The sequence below is a fragment of the Triticum dicoccoides genome, chromosome 4A, assembly GCF_002162155.2.
Source record: "Triticum dicoccoides isolate Atlit2015 ecotype Zavitan chromosome 4A, WEW_v2.0, whole genome shotgun sequence".
NCBI classification, from domain to species: domain Eukaryota; kingdom Viridiplantae; phylum Streptophyta; class Magnoliopsida; order Poales; family Poaceae; genus Triticum; species Triticum dicoccoides.
The window spans coordinates 682,197,489-682,215,340 of record NC_041386.1 but is presented as its reverse complement, the minus strand read 5'-3'; positions in this window follow the sequence as shown (position 1 = coordinate 682,215,340).

The window sequence follows — 17,852 nt, the reverse complement described above, 5'->3', positions numbered from 1 at the left end:
ATGTTCCGAGTGATCCAACTAATGCATAGGTAATTATGGTGGAGAAAACACACTTTTATAAAATATTTAAATACTCTAAAATGATTTAAAGAGTAGCAAAAACGGTTATATTAATGCCTTTGGTATTTTATAAATTGCTAAACTATTTTAATTCGGGGTAAAACTTTTTATGACAGTGGGTTATTCTGGAACACTATTTTAGGGGCTATTGTTATATTTTACTGAACTAAAATTAATGTGTAACTAAAAGAAAAACAGAAAAGAAAAGAACACAAAAAAATGAAAATAAGAAGAAGACCTAAACTACTGAACCTTTGGCTCATCTAGCCTAATGGCTGGCCCAGCCCATCCCAGGCGCCTCCCCCTTCCTCTGTTCACCAGAGGTGGGTCGTGGCGACCATCCAGGCCGCCATGGCCATCAGTGGCGCCGTGGAGGCCATCCCACGGCTCCTCTGGGGATAAGGAGCCCCCTCCCCCGAACCCTAGCAGCCCCAGGACCTTTTCCCCTCTCCTCCTGGCGCTGCTGCTTCCTCTCCCTCGCGTGGCCGCCTCTGCCGCCGCCATTGCCTCGCTGCCCCGTAGCCACCGAGATCCTCGCGCCGCCGGATCATGACCTGAAGGACCACCGTCGTCTGCTGCATCTACTACGAGCATTAGTTCAACCGGGGCCGCTCTGCATCATCGCCATCGCCCCGTCTACTCCGGCTGTTGCCGCCACTGCTCGACGCCGATTCGCGCCGCCCCGACTAGCCCCAACTTCCCCGAGCTCATCCCCGGCCTCTCAGTGAGCTCTTCCTCCATTCCCCTCTGTTTTCCGCCTCGATTCGTCGATGTAGCCATCTCCTGCATCCTCCCGTGGCCGCGCTCGGAGCTCTGCTCCCTCGTGCGCCTGCGCACGCTTGCGCTCACCCCGCACCGGCTGCGCCTCGTAGGCCTCCTGACGGCGCCACGGCCGTGCGCCCGGCCGCCTGTGCGTGTCCTCGTCCCGCTGCTGCTCCTGTCGCGCGCGCCGGTGTGCCATGGACTCACCCCGCTGCTGTTGCTGCTGTTGCCGCCGCGTTGCTGCTCCTGCTACTTCTCTGCTTGCGTCTCCTCCCGTGCAAATGCTTAGCAGCTAGCTGCGCTAGTCTGCCTGATGTGCTGCTGCTGCCTCTGCCTGGTACTGCGTCGCTTCCGCTGCCTGTAGTTGCTGCTGCCGCTAGCGTTGCTTTGCTGATGCTTCCTGCATGCTGCTTCTCCCGCTAGCTGATGCTGACGTTGCTTCTGCTGCCATAGCTATTGCTGCTGTTGGTTGAGGCCGCAAGCACATTCAGGCCTCATGTGCCGAGGCCATGGCCTAGTGCCTTTGCACATGGCCGTGTGGTGGCCGGCTTGTTAGCTTAGTCTGGTTAGACTAATTAGTGATTAAGTATAGCCAAATGACATGTGGACCCGGCTGATAATTAAAGGTTAAAACAAATAAGAATATATAAGCCTATGACATGTTGGACCCACTTCTACTGTTCACATGTTGACCAGTCAAATGTTGACTGAGTCAACCCAGCCACTAGACCCACTTGTAAGCCACTGTAGCTAAGCTGCTGCTGTGTGCACTAGCAATTTCCTTTTAAAATCGAATTAAAACAAATTCTAAAATGCAATAAACTTCGTTAATTCGTAGAAAATAATCCGTAACTCGGATGAAAATACTTTGTACATGAAAGTTGCTCAGAACGACGAGACAAATCCGGATACATAGCCCGTTTGTCCGCCACACATCCCTAGCACAGCGAACACACAACTTTCTCCCTCCGGTTCATCTGCCTGAAAACGCGAAACACCGGGGATACTTTCCCGGATGTTTCCCCCCTTCATCGGTATCACCTACTACCGCGTTAGGGCACACCGAATACCGCGTATTGTCTTGTTACGCTTTCTGATGCTTTGATTGATGTGTTATTTATTGTGTTCCCTCTTCGTTACTTCTTTCCGGTAGACCCCGAGGCTGCCGACGACCCCCAGTTCGACTACGATGTTGAAGACCCCTCCTTGCCAGAGTAACCAGGCAAGCCCCCCCCTTGATCACCAGATATCGCCTATTCTCCTCTATACTGCTTGCATTAGAGTAGTGTAGCATGTTACTGCTTTCCGTTAATCCTATTCTGATGCATAGCCTGACCTTGTTGCTACATCTATTGATACCTTACCTGCAATCCTAAATACTTAGTATAGGATGCTAGTTTATCATTTGTGGCCCTACATTCTTGTCGGTCTGCCTTGCTATACTATCGGGCCGTGATCACTTGGGAGGTGATCACGGGTATATACTATACATATATACATACTATACAGATGGTGACTAAAGTCGGGTCAGCTCGTTGAGTACCCGCAAGTGATTCAGATAAGGGGGCTGAAAGGATAGGTGGCTCCATCTCGGTAGAGGTGGGCCTGGGTTCCCGACGGCCCCCGACTGTTACTTTGTGGCGGAGCGACAGGGCAGGTTGAGACCACCTAGGCGAGAGGTGGGCCTGGCCCTGTTCGGGGTCCGCGGTTATTTCATAATAACACGCTTAACGAGATCTTGGTATTTGATCTTAGTCTGGCCACTGGCCTATACGCACTAACCAACTACGCGGGAACAGTTATGGGCACTCGACGTCGTGGTATCAGCCGAAGCCTTCTTGACATCAGCGATGGAGCGGCGCGCGCCGGATTGGACTGGAACGCCTACTCTTGTATAAGAGAGGCTAGGTCTGCTTCCGGCCGCCCTCGCAACGTGCAGGTGTGCAATGGGCGATGGGCCCAGACCCCTGCGCGCATAGGATTTAGACCGGCGTGTTGACCTCTCTGTTGTGCCTAGGTGGGGCTGCGACGTGTTGATCTTCCGAGGCCGGGCATGACCCAAGAAAGTCTATCCGGCCAAATGGGATCGAGCGTGTTGGGTTATGTGGTGCACCCCTGTAGGGAAGTTAATCTATTCGAATAGCCGTGTCCCTCGGTAAAAGGACGACCCAGAGTTGTACCTTGACCTTATGACAACTAGAACCGGACACTTAATAAAACACACCCAGACAGGTTCCACAGACAACCCGGCGATCGCTTTTCCACAGGGCGACGAGGGAAGGATCGCCGGGTAGGATTATGCTATGCGATGCTACTTGGAGGACTTCAGTCTACTCTCTTCTACATGCTGCAAGACGGAGGCGGCCAGAAGCGTAGTCTTCGATAGGACTAGCTATCCCCTTCTTATTCTGGCATTCTGTAGTTCAGTCCACTCATATTGCCTCCTTACACATATACCCATGCATATGTAGTGTAGCTCCTTGCTTGCGAGTACTTTGGATGAGTACTCACGGTTGCTTTGCTCCCTCTTTTCCCCCGTTTTCTTCTTCTTCTCGGATGCCGCAACCAGACGTTGGAGCCCAGGATCCAGACGCCACCGTCGACGACGACTACTACTCTGGAGGTGCCTACTACTATGTGCAGCCCGTTGACGACGACCAGGAGTAGTTAGGAGGATCCTAGGCAGGAGGCCTACGCCTCTTTCGATCTGTATCCTAGTTTGTGCTAGCCATCTTATGGCAACTTGTTTACTTATGTCTGTACTCAGATATTGTTGCTTCCGCTAACTCGTCTATGATCGAGCACTTGTATTCGAGCCCTCGAGGCCCCTGGCTTGTATTATGATGCTTGTATGACTTATTTATGTTTTAGAGTTGTGTTGTGATATCTTCCCGTGAGTCCCTGATCTTGATCATACACGTTTGCGTGAATGATTAGTGTACGATTGAATCGGGGGCGTCACAGAGGGAAACAAAAGCAACAAAGTTAGTGCACATGTTTATCTCATTGTTCATTTCCATACATGCTTACAATGTTAATATGTTCTCTCTTTTTCTTTAATTTACTCAGGAACAAATCTGGGAAATCAAAGGTCACAAGGAGGAAGAAGCGAAAAGAGAAAGACTCAAAGAGAGAAGAAGACAGATTCAGATACAGAAGAAGAGGAAGATTCAAAAAAGCAATGAACTTAGTGCACATGTTAATCTCACTCTTCATTTCCATACATGCTTACAGTGTTAATATGTTCTCCCGGAGAGTGTTCGCATGTTTTTCTTCAATTTACGTAGGAAAAAATCGGGGAAATCCAATAGCACAAGGAGGAAGAAGCAAAAAGAAGAGACAGAGTCAGATACAGAAGAAGAGACAGAGGCAGATACAGAAGAAGAGACAGAGGCAGATACAGAAGAAGAGGAAGATTCAGATACAGAAGAAGAGGAAGATTCAGATGCAGAAGAAGAGGGAGATTCAGATGCAGAAGAAGAGGTAGATTCAGATGCGGAAGAAGAGGAAGATTCAGATGCAGAAGATAGTGGGCTGAGGAGGGCTAGGAAGAGACCATTGGAGGTTGTAGAAGAGGATTACGCAAAACCAAACAAGTGGGCATCAGCACAATTGTGCGTACTTAAACATGTTTTCGAATGCTGGCTGCAGATTCATCTATTTCATTTTTTGCAGGAAACGCAAGGACGCTCTAAATGTCAATGCTGGGAGGAAGAAAAAGAACGATGACAAGGGTGCACGAGGAAAACCAGTGAAGTTAGTGTCTGTACTTACATTTCGGCTCTAGAAGTCGGGTATTTGCTAGTACTATGTTGACGTTTGTTAACTTTTCCAGGAAAGACTCTAGGAAGGGCGGTAAAGAACATGCCAAAGGGGTGATGAAGACAAAAAGGCCCGCTAGGAATGTACCATAAGCTGAGCGAATAAGAGCTGTCAAATTAGCTTCTGTAGCTATGACGAGAAAATCAGTGAAGTTAGTGTCTTTTCTGTTATAGTGTACTGTACATGCTCAAATCTTCTTTGCTATCCTATTAACAAACGTTGTTTCATGCAGGAAAGCTATAGTGAAGTAGAGACATGATGTTTAGATGCACAAGGTCAAGCAGAGAAAACAAAAGGATTTCTGGGGTCGAAAAATTGAGAACAAACTAAAGTAGACAGTTTTCCATGCCGCGATCCACCTTGTTTCTGATGTATTCGACATATTTGATGGACTGCCACTATTTTTCTGAATTCCTCGTTTACTTGGTACACCCTCATTTTTATTATGGACGGGACGACATGGTAGGCTAGTTATGATTTATCAACATCGATGAAACAATGCATTTTTAGTGAAGTTGGTTTTCTATATTTTTTTCATTTTTTTTACATAGTATATTGCTGAAATTTGTTCAAGTGTAGTCAATTTTCATACTTGAAATATAAAACAGAAACCGAAATTTTTTATATATAAGAAAATAGAACGTTAATAGAAACCTCGTTTTCAAATAACCTTGAAAATCGTTTATTTTCAAATAGAAAATAAGCATACTGATATTTTAAAAATAGCATGCTCATTTGAAAAAAGCATGTTCAATTGAAAATAAAATAGAATGAATATGCGGATTTAAAAATAGCATGCTGCTTTGAATATACTGTTTTTAAAATACTATGCTATTTTAAACATAGCATGCTGATTTTAAAAATAGCATGCTGATTTTAAAAATATGATTTAAAAAATAGCATGCTACTTTCAAAATTATAATGCTCTTTTCAATATGCTACTTTCAAAATAACATGCTGACTTCAAAAATATCATGCTAATTTTAAAAATAGCATGCTACTTTTAAAAATATAATGCTTTTTTAAATATGCTACTTTTAAAATAGCATGCTATTTTCAAAAATATCATGCTAATTTTAAAAATAGCATGCTTATTTTAAAAATAGCATACTTATTTTAAAAATAGCATGCTCTTTTCAATATGCTATTTTTAAAATAGGATTCTGATTTCAAAAATAGCATGCTGATTTAAAAAAAATCATGTTCTTTTGAATTTGATATTTTTACAAATAGCATGCTGATTTCAAAATAACAACCTCATTCTAAAAATATAACGCTGTTTTTAAAAATATAACGCTGTTTTTAAAAAGAGCATGCTGATTTCAAAATAACAGCATCATTCTAAAAATATAACGTTGTTTCCTAAAATATAACGCTGTTTTTAAAATAGCATGCTGATTTCAAAAATTACATGCTTTTTGAAATATGCTGTTTTGAAAGCAGCGTGCTGATTTTGAAAACAACATTTTTTAAAATTACGCTTTTTAAAAGATATCATTTTTTTAGTATACTATTTTTTCAAATAAAAAAAATACATGCTGGTTTGCTCTGTTTTTGAAAATAGCATGCCATGCCATTTTGAAAGTAACAGAAACATCATTTTTTCCATTGCATTTTGACCCGCAAGTTTTTGTTTTGCATTGCATTTTTTTGTGCGACACACATACAAACGGCATTTTCAAAATAACTCGTACTAACCAACACAAAAACCTCGTTCAAAAATGAAAGTAGTGTCCAATCCATTTGAAACCCGGTTAGATTTGATTCTAAAAATACTAGCATCACTGTGGCAAAAAAAGGAAATATAATTGCAGTCCATAAAGGTAATTATATCAAGGAGGGTACTAAGGTGCATTATATATATAGACTTGCATAGCAAGTACATTACGCCACATAGGGTACCACCAAGTTACTGCCAAGTTCCACTTACTGGACGATCTTCATACCCAGTCGGACCCAAAAGTTATACCACCAAAGTACCAGTTACTACCAAGTACCAATTACTACTAAGTTGCACTTACTGAACCCAAAAGCTGATACTACCAACTTGCAGTTACTGGCTACTACATACAGATTATAAAACTAGCGTCAAACTACTGCCATGGGTCAACGAATTCTCATGCCACTAACCATGTTCACCCTAAGCCCACCTCCACTCCTTTCCATGAACCTGAAGATAGCCATTTGATCTTCTTTCATTCTGGCTCCCTCAACGACTTCTGTCCAGTTCTTCGTCATGATCGCACGCCCGTCCTTCTTGCCCATCTTCAAGAAGACCTTTTTATTACCTTCAAAATGTTCATTGGTGACACACACAACCATGGGCTTTCGCAGATAATCTTTGAGGTAGGCCTGACTGTAATCCTTTGAGAAGATGATTGCATAGGGAAATAAATAATGTTACATAAAAAATGAAGTATGATTTACACACAAAAAAAGTAAGTATGATTTGCACAACCACGCCCGTCCTCCTCTCTGTCTCTACATGATGGCATTTTCACTAGTGAAGTATGATTTGCAAAAAGAAAAGTCCAAGTGTTTACCATCTTGCTCTTCCCTCTAATGATTGTCGAGCGAGTGATGGTGCTGACATAGTATGGTATGGGAGGTTGGCACTGCTTTACTATGGATTTGAGACAGTCCCACCGATCCTCATTTAGCGATACATGGTTGTCGTAGAAGATGCGACCCTCGAAAGTTCCTTTTCTCACAATGATTCCCGGACCTGTATAAAAAAAAGATGACAGAGTAGTAAATAATTTCATAGGTAAGATCTAGAACATCAGCATTGGGTTAATGATCAATGCCTACTCCAATGATCAAGAAATGAAGGACATAGATAACCCAATCACATCCACCCAGCAATATCTCGTAGAAACATGGGCAAATTGAATATTTGATTTTTTAAACTAACAACTAAACACTCCTCTATGTAAGCTCTAGTTCAGGCAATGTTGATTTGGAAGGTTATGTAGAACCCAAACAGAGTAATGTGTGGTAATCAAGTGTCACTCAAACATCAACTTTTGATATTTCATGGTTCATTTAATATCTGACCAACCATATAGAACTTTACCCCGTAGTGCCAATATAGGATCGTGGTCCACATCTCCATCTCCATTAGAACTATCATCAGTGTTATAGTCGCTAGAGGTGTCGCCATCAGCGCTATAGCCGTCACTCCCACGTGAAGTGCCATTTGAAGCATCATATGAGGTGGTCCGGTGATCACTCTCTTCACTATTGATGAGGATGGTTTCCCTTGTCATTCAAACCTGTTGCATGCATTGCAATGAACAAATGGTAGTTATTGATATATGAAATCAGTCTTCCATTAGGACTTGTTAGCACCATATACAATGTGAATAATCTTTTCACATACTTCTCGCTAAGTACGTAGTTCATGTATAAACATCTACATGAAAAATCTAGTCAACAACTATTCGCACGACTAGTCAAGACTAGTGGTTAGATTCATAATCATTGGGCAGACATAACCAATTAGGATATTTCAAGGTTACAATTTTGTGAGCTGGACAAGAAAACTTGGTAACCAACCAATTAGTAGCCATGTACAAATGAACCATGATTGACTGCTCTCATCGAGCAATACATGAAACTATAACTGATCTGCCTTTGATCACTGCAAATTTCCTGATGGGCCGTTGTGTGGTACCATCAGGTAATAAATATAAAGTATTTAAATTGTCCCAACAAAACAAATAATGCATTTGCTACTGTACATACCATTTTTAGAGGTAGCTGTGGAGGTTCATTTTCCAATTTCCAGTGAGAATAAGGACATGATAGAATCTCTCAAGCAAGATGACACCATAGTGAAGGCTATGAGAACGAACAAGGTATGCTGACCAAACGTCACCTTTTTGTATACTTGCTATTTATTTACTCATTACTACCCATACCAACAAGTAAAATCATGATTATGAAGTATAATGGCAGAAAATCCAACAGTGAGGAATTTGTTGCAATGTGAACTACTAGCTCACAACAAATTTTCATTGACCCCAACAAGCCCATACCATATCTTGGAGATAGGCTGACATAATTCAAGTAAGCAGTAACAACAATCAGCAAAAATATGCACCACCAAAAATATTACATGTGTGCACATATCATCAAAAACATGCACCAATCAAGAGCAGTCTATACTTGACAAATCCTTCAAAATATGCACTAATCATCATACTACCATCGAGTAATACATGAAACTATAACCGATCCTCATTCCATCATTACAAATTTCCTCATGGACAGCTTATGTGCTCGCCTTTTTAGTTTTTAATAACTAAGCATCAGCAAATACATATACACAGTCTTCAAACTATCCCAACAAACCAAAACATGTGTATGCTCCTGTGAATATACTTTTTCTATATCTAGAAGTGGGGGGGGGGGGGTCATTTTCCAGTGGGAAAAACTACTTGATAGCATCTGTCAAGCAAGATGATAGCATAGTGAAGGCTATGTCGACGAGCAAGGTATGCTGGCCAACACCCACCTTTTTCTCTTACTTGCACGAAAGTATTTACCCATTACTACCCATAGGAACAAGTAAAACCATGATTAGGCAGTACATTGTCAGATTATCTTGCTGTAAAATTACTTGTTGCAATATGACCTACTAGTTGATAGTAAATCTGTGAATACCCGAAATATGCACACAAGTAAGTGTCAGATTTTAACTTGGGTGGTGCTGTCAGATCGACATTTGAAGGGCAGGGAAGATCAATCTTACCTGCGAAGTGGTACCAGATGGGGTTAGAGTGGACTTGTTTGAAGCTAGCACCCCGGAGCTTCCGGCGGCGTGACTAGGATTGGGGATGAAAAGTTGCGGTTGTCGGACCTTGCTGTCGACGAAGTAGTGGAGAATCGTGGCCGGAGCAGGGGGGAGTGGGTGGCCTCGCGGATCCGGTGGATTTGACAATGACGAGGGCGGCCAAGGTGACGGCTTGGCAAACCCTAACCGTCGCCCTCCGCGTCGCCTCTCTGTCTCTACAAAGAACAAAGTGGAACGAAGTGGGGTGGGATTGGGATGGGGGTGGGGTTGGGGTTGGGGCCATCGCCCACTTTTCTCTCTGCCTCCCACTTGTGGAGGCCCACAAAAGGAACAAAGTGTTGGGCCGGATTAGACGCAGATTTGGCAGTTTTACCAATTCTGGCCAAACAGAAAAGATCAGCATGACCACAGGTGTTCTTTTGAAGAAACCCTAAAAATACACCACTGTTCATATTGCATGTGGATGAGTCTTTCAGTACACCAATTGATCTTGAATAATTACAAACACTCCACATTATATATATATATATATATATATATATATATATATATATATATATATATATATATATATATATATATATATATATAGGTTAAGGGACTAATGCGTTTGTGAGTGTACACAGGTCTATAAGTCTATGAGGAATTTGATATTTACAGAGAATGTCGACCCCTAAAAATGTATATCTTCGACTGAAGATTTTGGTATTCCTGAAGACTTTCATGAAGACTTTGAAAGTGAAGAAATTGGTGTGTCCGAGAAGACTTGATATTCATGCGAGAAATATGAAGCTTGAAGACTTTCATTTTCATAGTTTTGTTTTTCTCCTTCTTGAGTCATAGGAAAAACCGTACTGTTAAAGGGGGTCGAGGAAATACTAAGGAAAAATTTCCATGCGATGCTTAACTCAAAATCCTACACCTACCAAACCCTTCGAGTGAAGCCTTTGGAAATCTCATACAGTTCAGTCAATTTCTTCAGTGACAGAGACGAAGTTCTTCTGGTCGCTGCGGAATTTGTATTAACCGAGGAATTAGGAATTCGCCAATGCGGATTGCCTACACAGTGAGGAACATGATAGCCCTGTGGAATTTGAGAGTCAAATTTCCGACCATTGCTGTGTTGCGCGCCAGCTGTCCCAAAATATCTTATCCACCTAACGGTCATATCATTGAAGGGCATTTATGTCTTATCATGTCGGGCTGCTCCCTAGGCTATAAATAGCCGCCCCCTACAACCAATAGTTGTTTGGCTGCTCCGAGAGAAACTGACACTTGTCATTTGAGAGCAACCCATCCTCCGAGGACTTTGAGCAAAAATCATCGAGTGAGGAAAAACCCAAACCCAAACACCTACAAACCCCAAAGTGATTGAGCATCACTGATGAGGTTGATCCTGTGTGGATCCAACGCTTGTTTCCTTTGAAGATTGTGCTTCTTCCAGACGGTTAGGCGTCATGGTCTAGAGCATCCAAGAGGAATTGTGGATCACCGAGTGACCGAGTCTGTGAAGGTTTGGAAGTCGCGTGAAGACTTACCACGAGTGATTGGACGAGGTATGTGTGACCTTAGTTCAAGGAGAATACGGTGAGGACTTGGTGTCCTGAGCTGCGTGCTCAGCGACTGGCTGTCCGGGATTGTGTGTCCTTGAGTTTAAATACTCAGCCGCTCCAACCAGACATACAACTGAGACAGCAGTTGGAACTGGTCTACCAAATCATTGTCTTCACCAACCTAACTGGTTCTATTTCCTCAACTCTTTCATTTCCTCATTACTGTGTTGAGTGATTGTTCATATCTGTGTTTGAAGACTTTGACTGAAGACTTTCCCAATTTCCTCAGTTCAATTTCTTCAGTCTGTTTGTCTTCATCTTGTGTTATCCTGTGTTTACGCTTTCTGTACTTTGTGCTTGTCTTCATTTCATCATGATGACTATGTCTGTATCCTGTTATACTTACTTCTGAGTACTTATTCCGCTTCAAGCAGTTCTTCGCTAAGGAATTTCCTCACCGGCAAATTCCTCAGTGAAGAATTCATAAAAATCGCCTATTCACCCCCCTCTAGTCGATATAACGCACTTTCAATTGGTATCAGAGCAAGGTACTCCCTTGTTCTGTGTGATTTTGGTTTAACCACCTGGAGTTCTAGTTATGTTGACCGCAGGTATGATCAAGGTCTCCGCCGGGTGTCCTACCTTCGATGGCACGGACTACCCCTACTAGAAGAATAAGATGCGAATGCATCTTGAAGCAATTGACAACGATCTCTGGTACGTTGTGGAAAATGGTGTTCCCTCAGTCACACCTTCCCTGAATGCTGCTGATGTGAAGAGATTCAAGCAACTCGATTCTCAAGCGAAGAATATCATATGTGGTCATCTGAGTAAAGGGCAGTATGGTAGAGTGAGTGCTTTGGAAACTGCTAAGCTTATCTGGGATAGGCTTTCCAAACTAAACGAAGGAGTCTCAACTCAACGTGACTCTCGTGTTAACGTTCTTCGCAATCTCTTCAACCGCTTCAAAAGACTCGACAATGAAAATGTTCATCAAACCTTCGATCGTCTCACTGACATCTCAAATGAGCTTCAAGCGCTTGGCGCCACTAACATCACCGAGCATGAGGTGGTGAAGAAATTGCTGAGATCGCTAGATTCTTCATTTGACACTCTGGCACTAATGATTCAAGAATGTGCTGATTACAAGTCACTAGATCCCGCTGATCCTCGAGAGGCTAAATACTCATGAGTTCCAGCTTACTGAAAAGAGAGATCTCTATGGTTCAAGCTATGGCAAACCACGTGCCCTGAAGGCCAAGGCTATCTGAATCTGAATGTGAAGACTTTGGTAGTAGCCTTGGTGATCCTAAAGAATTGAGCCAGGAGTTAGCACTGCTCGTGAAGAAGTTCCAAAAGTTCTCAAGACGTGGTCGCTTTGGAAAATCCTCAAGGAGCAGTGATTCCTCATCAAGTGACTATAAGAGAAGGCTATGCCACAAATGCAAGAAGCCTGGTCACTACATTCAAGATTGTCCTCAGTGGGACAAGGAATTAAAGAAGAAGAAATACAAGGATTACAGTTCTGATGATGCCAAGAAGAAGAAGAAATCTTCAAAGTCTTCATCATCAAAATCCTCAAAGTCTTCATCTCACAAGAAGAGCAGCTCCAAGAAGGCTCAGGCATTCATTGGCAAGGAAATGGACTCTGAAGCTGAATCTGAGGAACATGAGGAAGAGAAGGCATCCGAGGAGTCTGAGTCAGGTGTGGCAAGTCTAGCTCTTGCTACCGCATTTGTCAGCAAGTCTAACTTCAACTCTGAAGAAAATGGCAACACCAACAACGCTGATGAAGATAATGATGACTACGCTCCCACCTATTGCTTCATGGCAAAGGGTGCCAAGGTAACAAAATACCCCTCCTCTGAATCTAGTGAGGATGAATCTGATGAAAATCTTAAGCCTAGCTACTCAAAACTAGCTAAGATTGTTGTCAAACAAGAAAAAGCTATTGAAAAACTTCAAAACATGCTAGACAAAAGTGATGATATGTTGGGTGATGAAATGGACCGTACTAAAGACTTAACTAAAAATCTTCAGAAACTTCAGTATAAGTTTGACAACCTTCAAAGTCATCATAAAACTCTCCTATCTGATCACGAGAAGCTTTCTTATGAATTTCTTCAAAGAAAGCAAGATCTTGAGAAGCTAAGAGTGAGTTATGAAGATCTTAGAAGGAGCGCGATTCATTACTTGCTCAAAAAATCAGCGCTACTCAAGAAGAATTTGTTCTTCCATGCTTAAAGTGCATTGAACGTGAATCTGCTAATTCTTCACCTGAATGTTCAAATGCTTCAACTGTTACAAATTCCTCACCTGTCTCTACTATCACTAATTCCTCATCTGAGGACATTGCTAGTACTACTAATGATGCAGGGCTGAAGGAATTGTACACGATAGTCATGTACAAAAGCCTCAAAGGGCATCATATTCTTTGGGATGTGCTCAAAAAGCAGATCCTCAACAGAAACCCTAGGAATGAGGGTATTGCCTTTGAGAGGAAACTCAATGCTGATGGGACATATTGGAAGCCTGAGCAGTACCCCAAAACCTCATGGGTTGCTGCAAAGGGACCTCCAGTTGATCCATCTAACTTATCTGGCTTTACATGTGAATCTCCTCATTCTTCTGATGAGTCATTTGACTCCAACTATAAACTATTCAAAAATCAGAACGGTGAAGTATTTGCTAGATATGTTGGCACTAACTGCAGGAACGGTTCACCTATGAAGAAAATATGGGTTCCCGAAAGTTATGTTGAAAGTCTTCAGGTGAATGTCCTCATGACACCACCAGTGAAGAATAGGAACCCCAGATCAAATTCTTCATATGGACCAAATTCTTCATATGGATCCAAGTCCTCATACGGACAAAATTCCTCACGTGGATCAAATTCCTCAAATGGATCAAAGTCCTCATATGATCATCATCGTGCTAACAACTCTGTTTCACAGGGTAGAGCTGAGGGCTATGAATATGTGCATTATTCTTCAAATCATTATGTTCATAAGTCCTTGAAGAATTTCTCTGCTTATTCATATGCTTACCCTAACCCCTCTTATGTGAAACGAAATGGATTGGCTTCTATGCCACCATTCTCATATGGTGCTCGTAGAGTGATGAACTCTTTGCCACCCCTTCAGATGTGGGTGGTGAAGAAAAAGAACTAATTTCTTATGCAGGGTCAGGTCTCCAGACATGCCTTAACGTCTGAAGAATCTGCTGGGGACCTGACTAAAGTGCCTTAAAGGACGCAGACGAATCATGATGAAATGAACTTTCATTTCAAACGTCCTCACATTGCTTATCTGTGCTATTGCTTGATGAAATTGAACTGATGAATTTGACGTCATATTCTTCACTGATGAAGTATATGAGTTCGTAAGATGCACTAATTCATCCCAAAGCAAACGAGTGGGTCCTCGATAGTGGATGTACAAATCACATGACTGGTGACAAGAACCTATTGATGGATGCTCCCTTATCACCGTCACATCTGAAGCACATCATCTTCGCTGACAAAGGCAAAAGTCAGGTATTGGGTCTAGGTAAGGTTGCGATCTCAGAGGATCGACACATGGACAAAGTCATGCTTGTCGAGTCCTTAGGATACAACCTCATGTCTGTCTCAATGCTTTGTGATCTCGATATGTTTGTTGCCTTTGGAAGATATCGTTGTGTTGTGATCATGGAAGCTGACCATTCCAAAGTCTTCGAAGGCTTTAGGAGAGAAGATCTGTATATTGTTGATTTCTCTACAGGACCACAACCAGCCGTGTGCTTACTGGCAAAAGCTTCAGAAGGCTGGATATGGTATCGACGACTTGGTCACGCTGGCATGAGGAATCTGAACACACTTGCGAAGAAGAAGCACGTCATTTGCATTGAGAATGTCAAATTCCTCAAGGATCCCTTATGTGGAGCTTGTGAAGCTGGAAAGATGAAAAAGGCCAAGCATCCAGTGAAGACTATCATGACCACTACTCGTCCATTTGAATTGCTTCACATGGATCTCTTTGGTCCTAATCATTATTCTGTTGTTTCAAATGATGCATCCCTATATGGCTTTGTTATTGTTGATGACTATTCTCGTTACACATGGGTACACATTGTCACTTACAAACATGAAGTGCAGGAAATCTTCAAACAATTTTCCTCGAGGGCTTCAACCAACTTTGGTGTGAAGATCAAGCACATCAGAACTGACAATGGGACTGAGTTCAAGAATTCCGGTCTTGATGGCTATCTTGATGAACTTGGTATTACTCATGAGTTATCTGCTCCTTATGCTCCTCAGCAGAATGGCATCGTGGAGCGCAAGAAAAGAACCCTCGCTGAAATGGCTCGCACTATGCTTGATGAATACAAGACACCTCGTCATTTCTGGATTGAGGCAATTGATACTGCATGCCATGTCATCAATCGGGTATATCTTCACAAATTCTTCAAAAAGACTGCCTATGAACTCCTCACTGACAAGAAACCCAATGTGAGTTATTTCAAAGTCTTCGGTGCTAAATGTTGGATTAGAGATCCTCATTACAATTCTAAATTTGCACCGAAAGCACATGAAGGTTTAATGCTTGGTTACGGAAAGGACTCGCACACCTACAGAGTCTTCAACAATGTTCTTCACAAGGTTGTTGAAACTGTAGATGTGCGGTTCGATGAAACTAATGGCTCGCAAAGAGAGCACCTACCTTATGTGATAGACGAACCAGAACCTGGGGATTCTATCAAGTTCAAGGCTACTGAGGATGTCATTCCTACCAAAGAATCTACTGAAGAATTCATTCCAGAACGCGAAGATCGTCGAGCTAATGCACCTGAAGACACTGCTGAAGAAAATGGTGCTGAAGAAAATGTGATCAAATTCCTCAAAGACAACCAGCTCATCCTCGCATTGCAAAAGAAGTGCAAGTGGAAAAGATCATCGATGACATTCGTGCACCAGGTCCTCTCACTCGCTCAAAACCTTCACATTTATCTAACTTTTGTGGACATTATGCTTTTGTCTCCATCACAGAGCCCACTAAGTTAGATGAAGCATTTCTGGAGCCTGAGTGGATTCAGGCCATGCAAGAAGAATTACATTAGTTCGAGCTCAACAATGTCTGGGAACTGGTCAAACGTCCAGATCCTCGCAAGCATAATATCATTGGCACAAAGTGGATCTACCGCAACAAGCAAGATGAAAATGGACTTGTGGTGAGGAATAAGGCACGACTTGTAGCTCAAGGCTACACACATGTTGAAGGAATAGATTTCGATGAAACTTTTGCACCTGTTGCTAGACTTGAGGCTATTCGCATATTACTTGCTTATGCTAACCATCATAATATCACTTTATATCAAATGTATGTGAAAAGTGCATTCCTCAATGGTAAGCTTGAGGAAGAAGTATATGTTGCTCAATCCCCAGGTTTTGAAGATCCAAAGAATCCTGACAAAGTCTTCAGACTCAACAAGGCCCTATATGGCCTCAAGCAGGCCCCTCGGGCGTGGTATGATACTTTGAAGGAATTCTTCATGAAGAATGGCTTCACACCCGGTTCACTCGACCCTACTCTCTTTACTAAATCTTATGATGGTGAATTGTTTGTGTGCCAAATATACGTTGATGATATTATCTTTGGCTGTACTGACCAATGTTATAGTGATGAATTTGCCTATATGATGAGTGAAGAATATCAAATGTCTATGATGGAAGAGTTGAAATTCTTTTTAGGTCTTCAAATTCGTGAACATCACAATGGCATATTCATATCTCAAGAGAAATACCTCAAGGATGTTCTGAGGAAATTCGGCATGCAAGATTGCAAAGGCGTCAAAATTCCTATGCCCACAAATGGCCATCTATGCACTGATGAAAATGGTATTGACTTCGATCACAAGGTATACCGCTCCATGATTGGTTCTTTATTGTACTTATGTGCATCTAGGCCAGATATAATTCTTAGTGTTTGCATGTGTGCCCGATTTCAAGCTGCACCGAAGGAATCACACCATAAGGCTGTGAAGCATATTCTTCGATATCTAGCTCACACATCAACACTAGGATTATGGTACCCCAAGGGTCTACTTTTGATCTCATTGGATATTCTGACTCTGACTATGCTGGTGATCGTGTGGACCGCAAGTCAACATCTGGTACTTGTCATTTCCTCGGACGATCTTTGGTCTGTTGGTCCTCGAAGAAACAGAATTGCGTATCACTGTCTACTGCAGAAGCTGAGTACATTGCTGCTGGTTCTTGCTGTGCTCAACTGCTATGGATGAAGCAAACCCTCAAGGAGTATGGCGTCAAGGTGAAGAATGTGCCTCTCCTCTGTGACAATGAGAGTGCCATCAAGATTGCTCATAACCCAGTTCAGCACTCGAAGACAAAGCACATTCAGATTCGTCATCATTTTCTCCGTGATCATGTGTTGAAGGGCGACATCTCCAATGAGCACGTGAAGACTGAAGAACAGCTGGCTGATATCTTCACAAAGCCCTTGGATGAGAAGAGATTTAGCAAGTTGCGGTGTGAGCTAAATATCCTAGAATCTTCGAATGTTCTTTGAAAAAGGACACTCATCCTAACACTTATGCAAAATTGATGACTTAGATGTGCAACACATGAAGAAACGTTTTTCTTCAATCAATGAAGAATAACACTCTAAGTGTGAAGAAATTAATGAAGAATTTGATACTCAGAAACCTACGACAATTGTACGCGGTGTCTGAAATCATCATTCTTATACGGTGGGTCACGCCACCACCAAAGTTGAAAATCTTCATTTTTGAAATTCCTAAGTTTTGAAATACTTTAGTTTTTCAAGTTCTTCAACTTTGCAAAATCAACACTGTTTCCG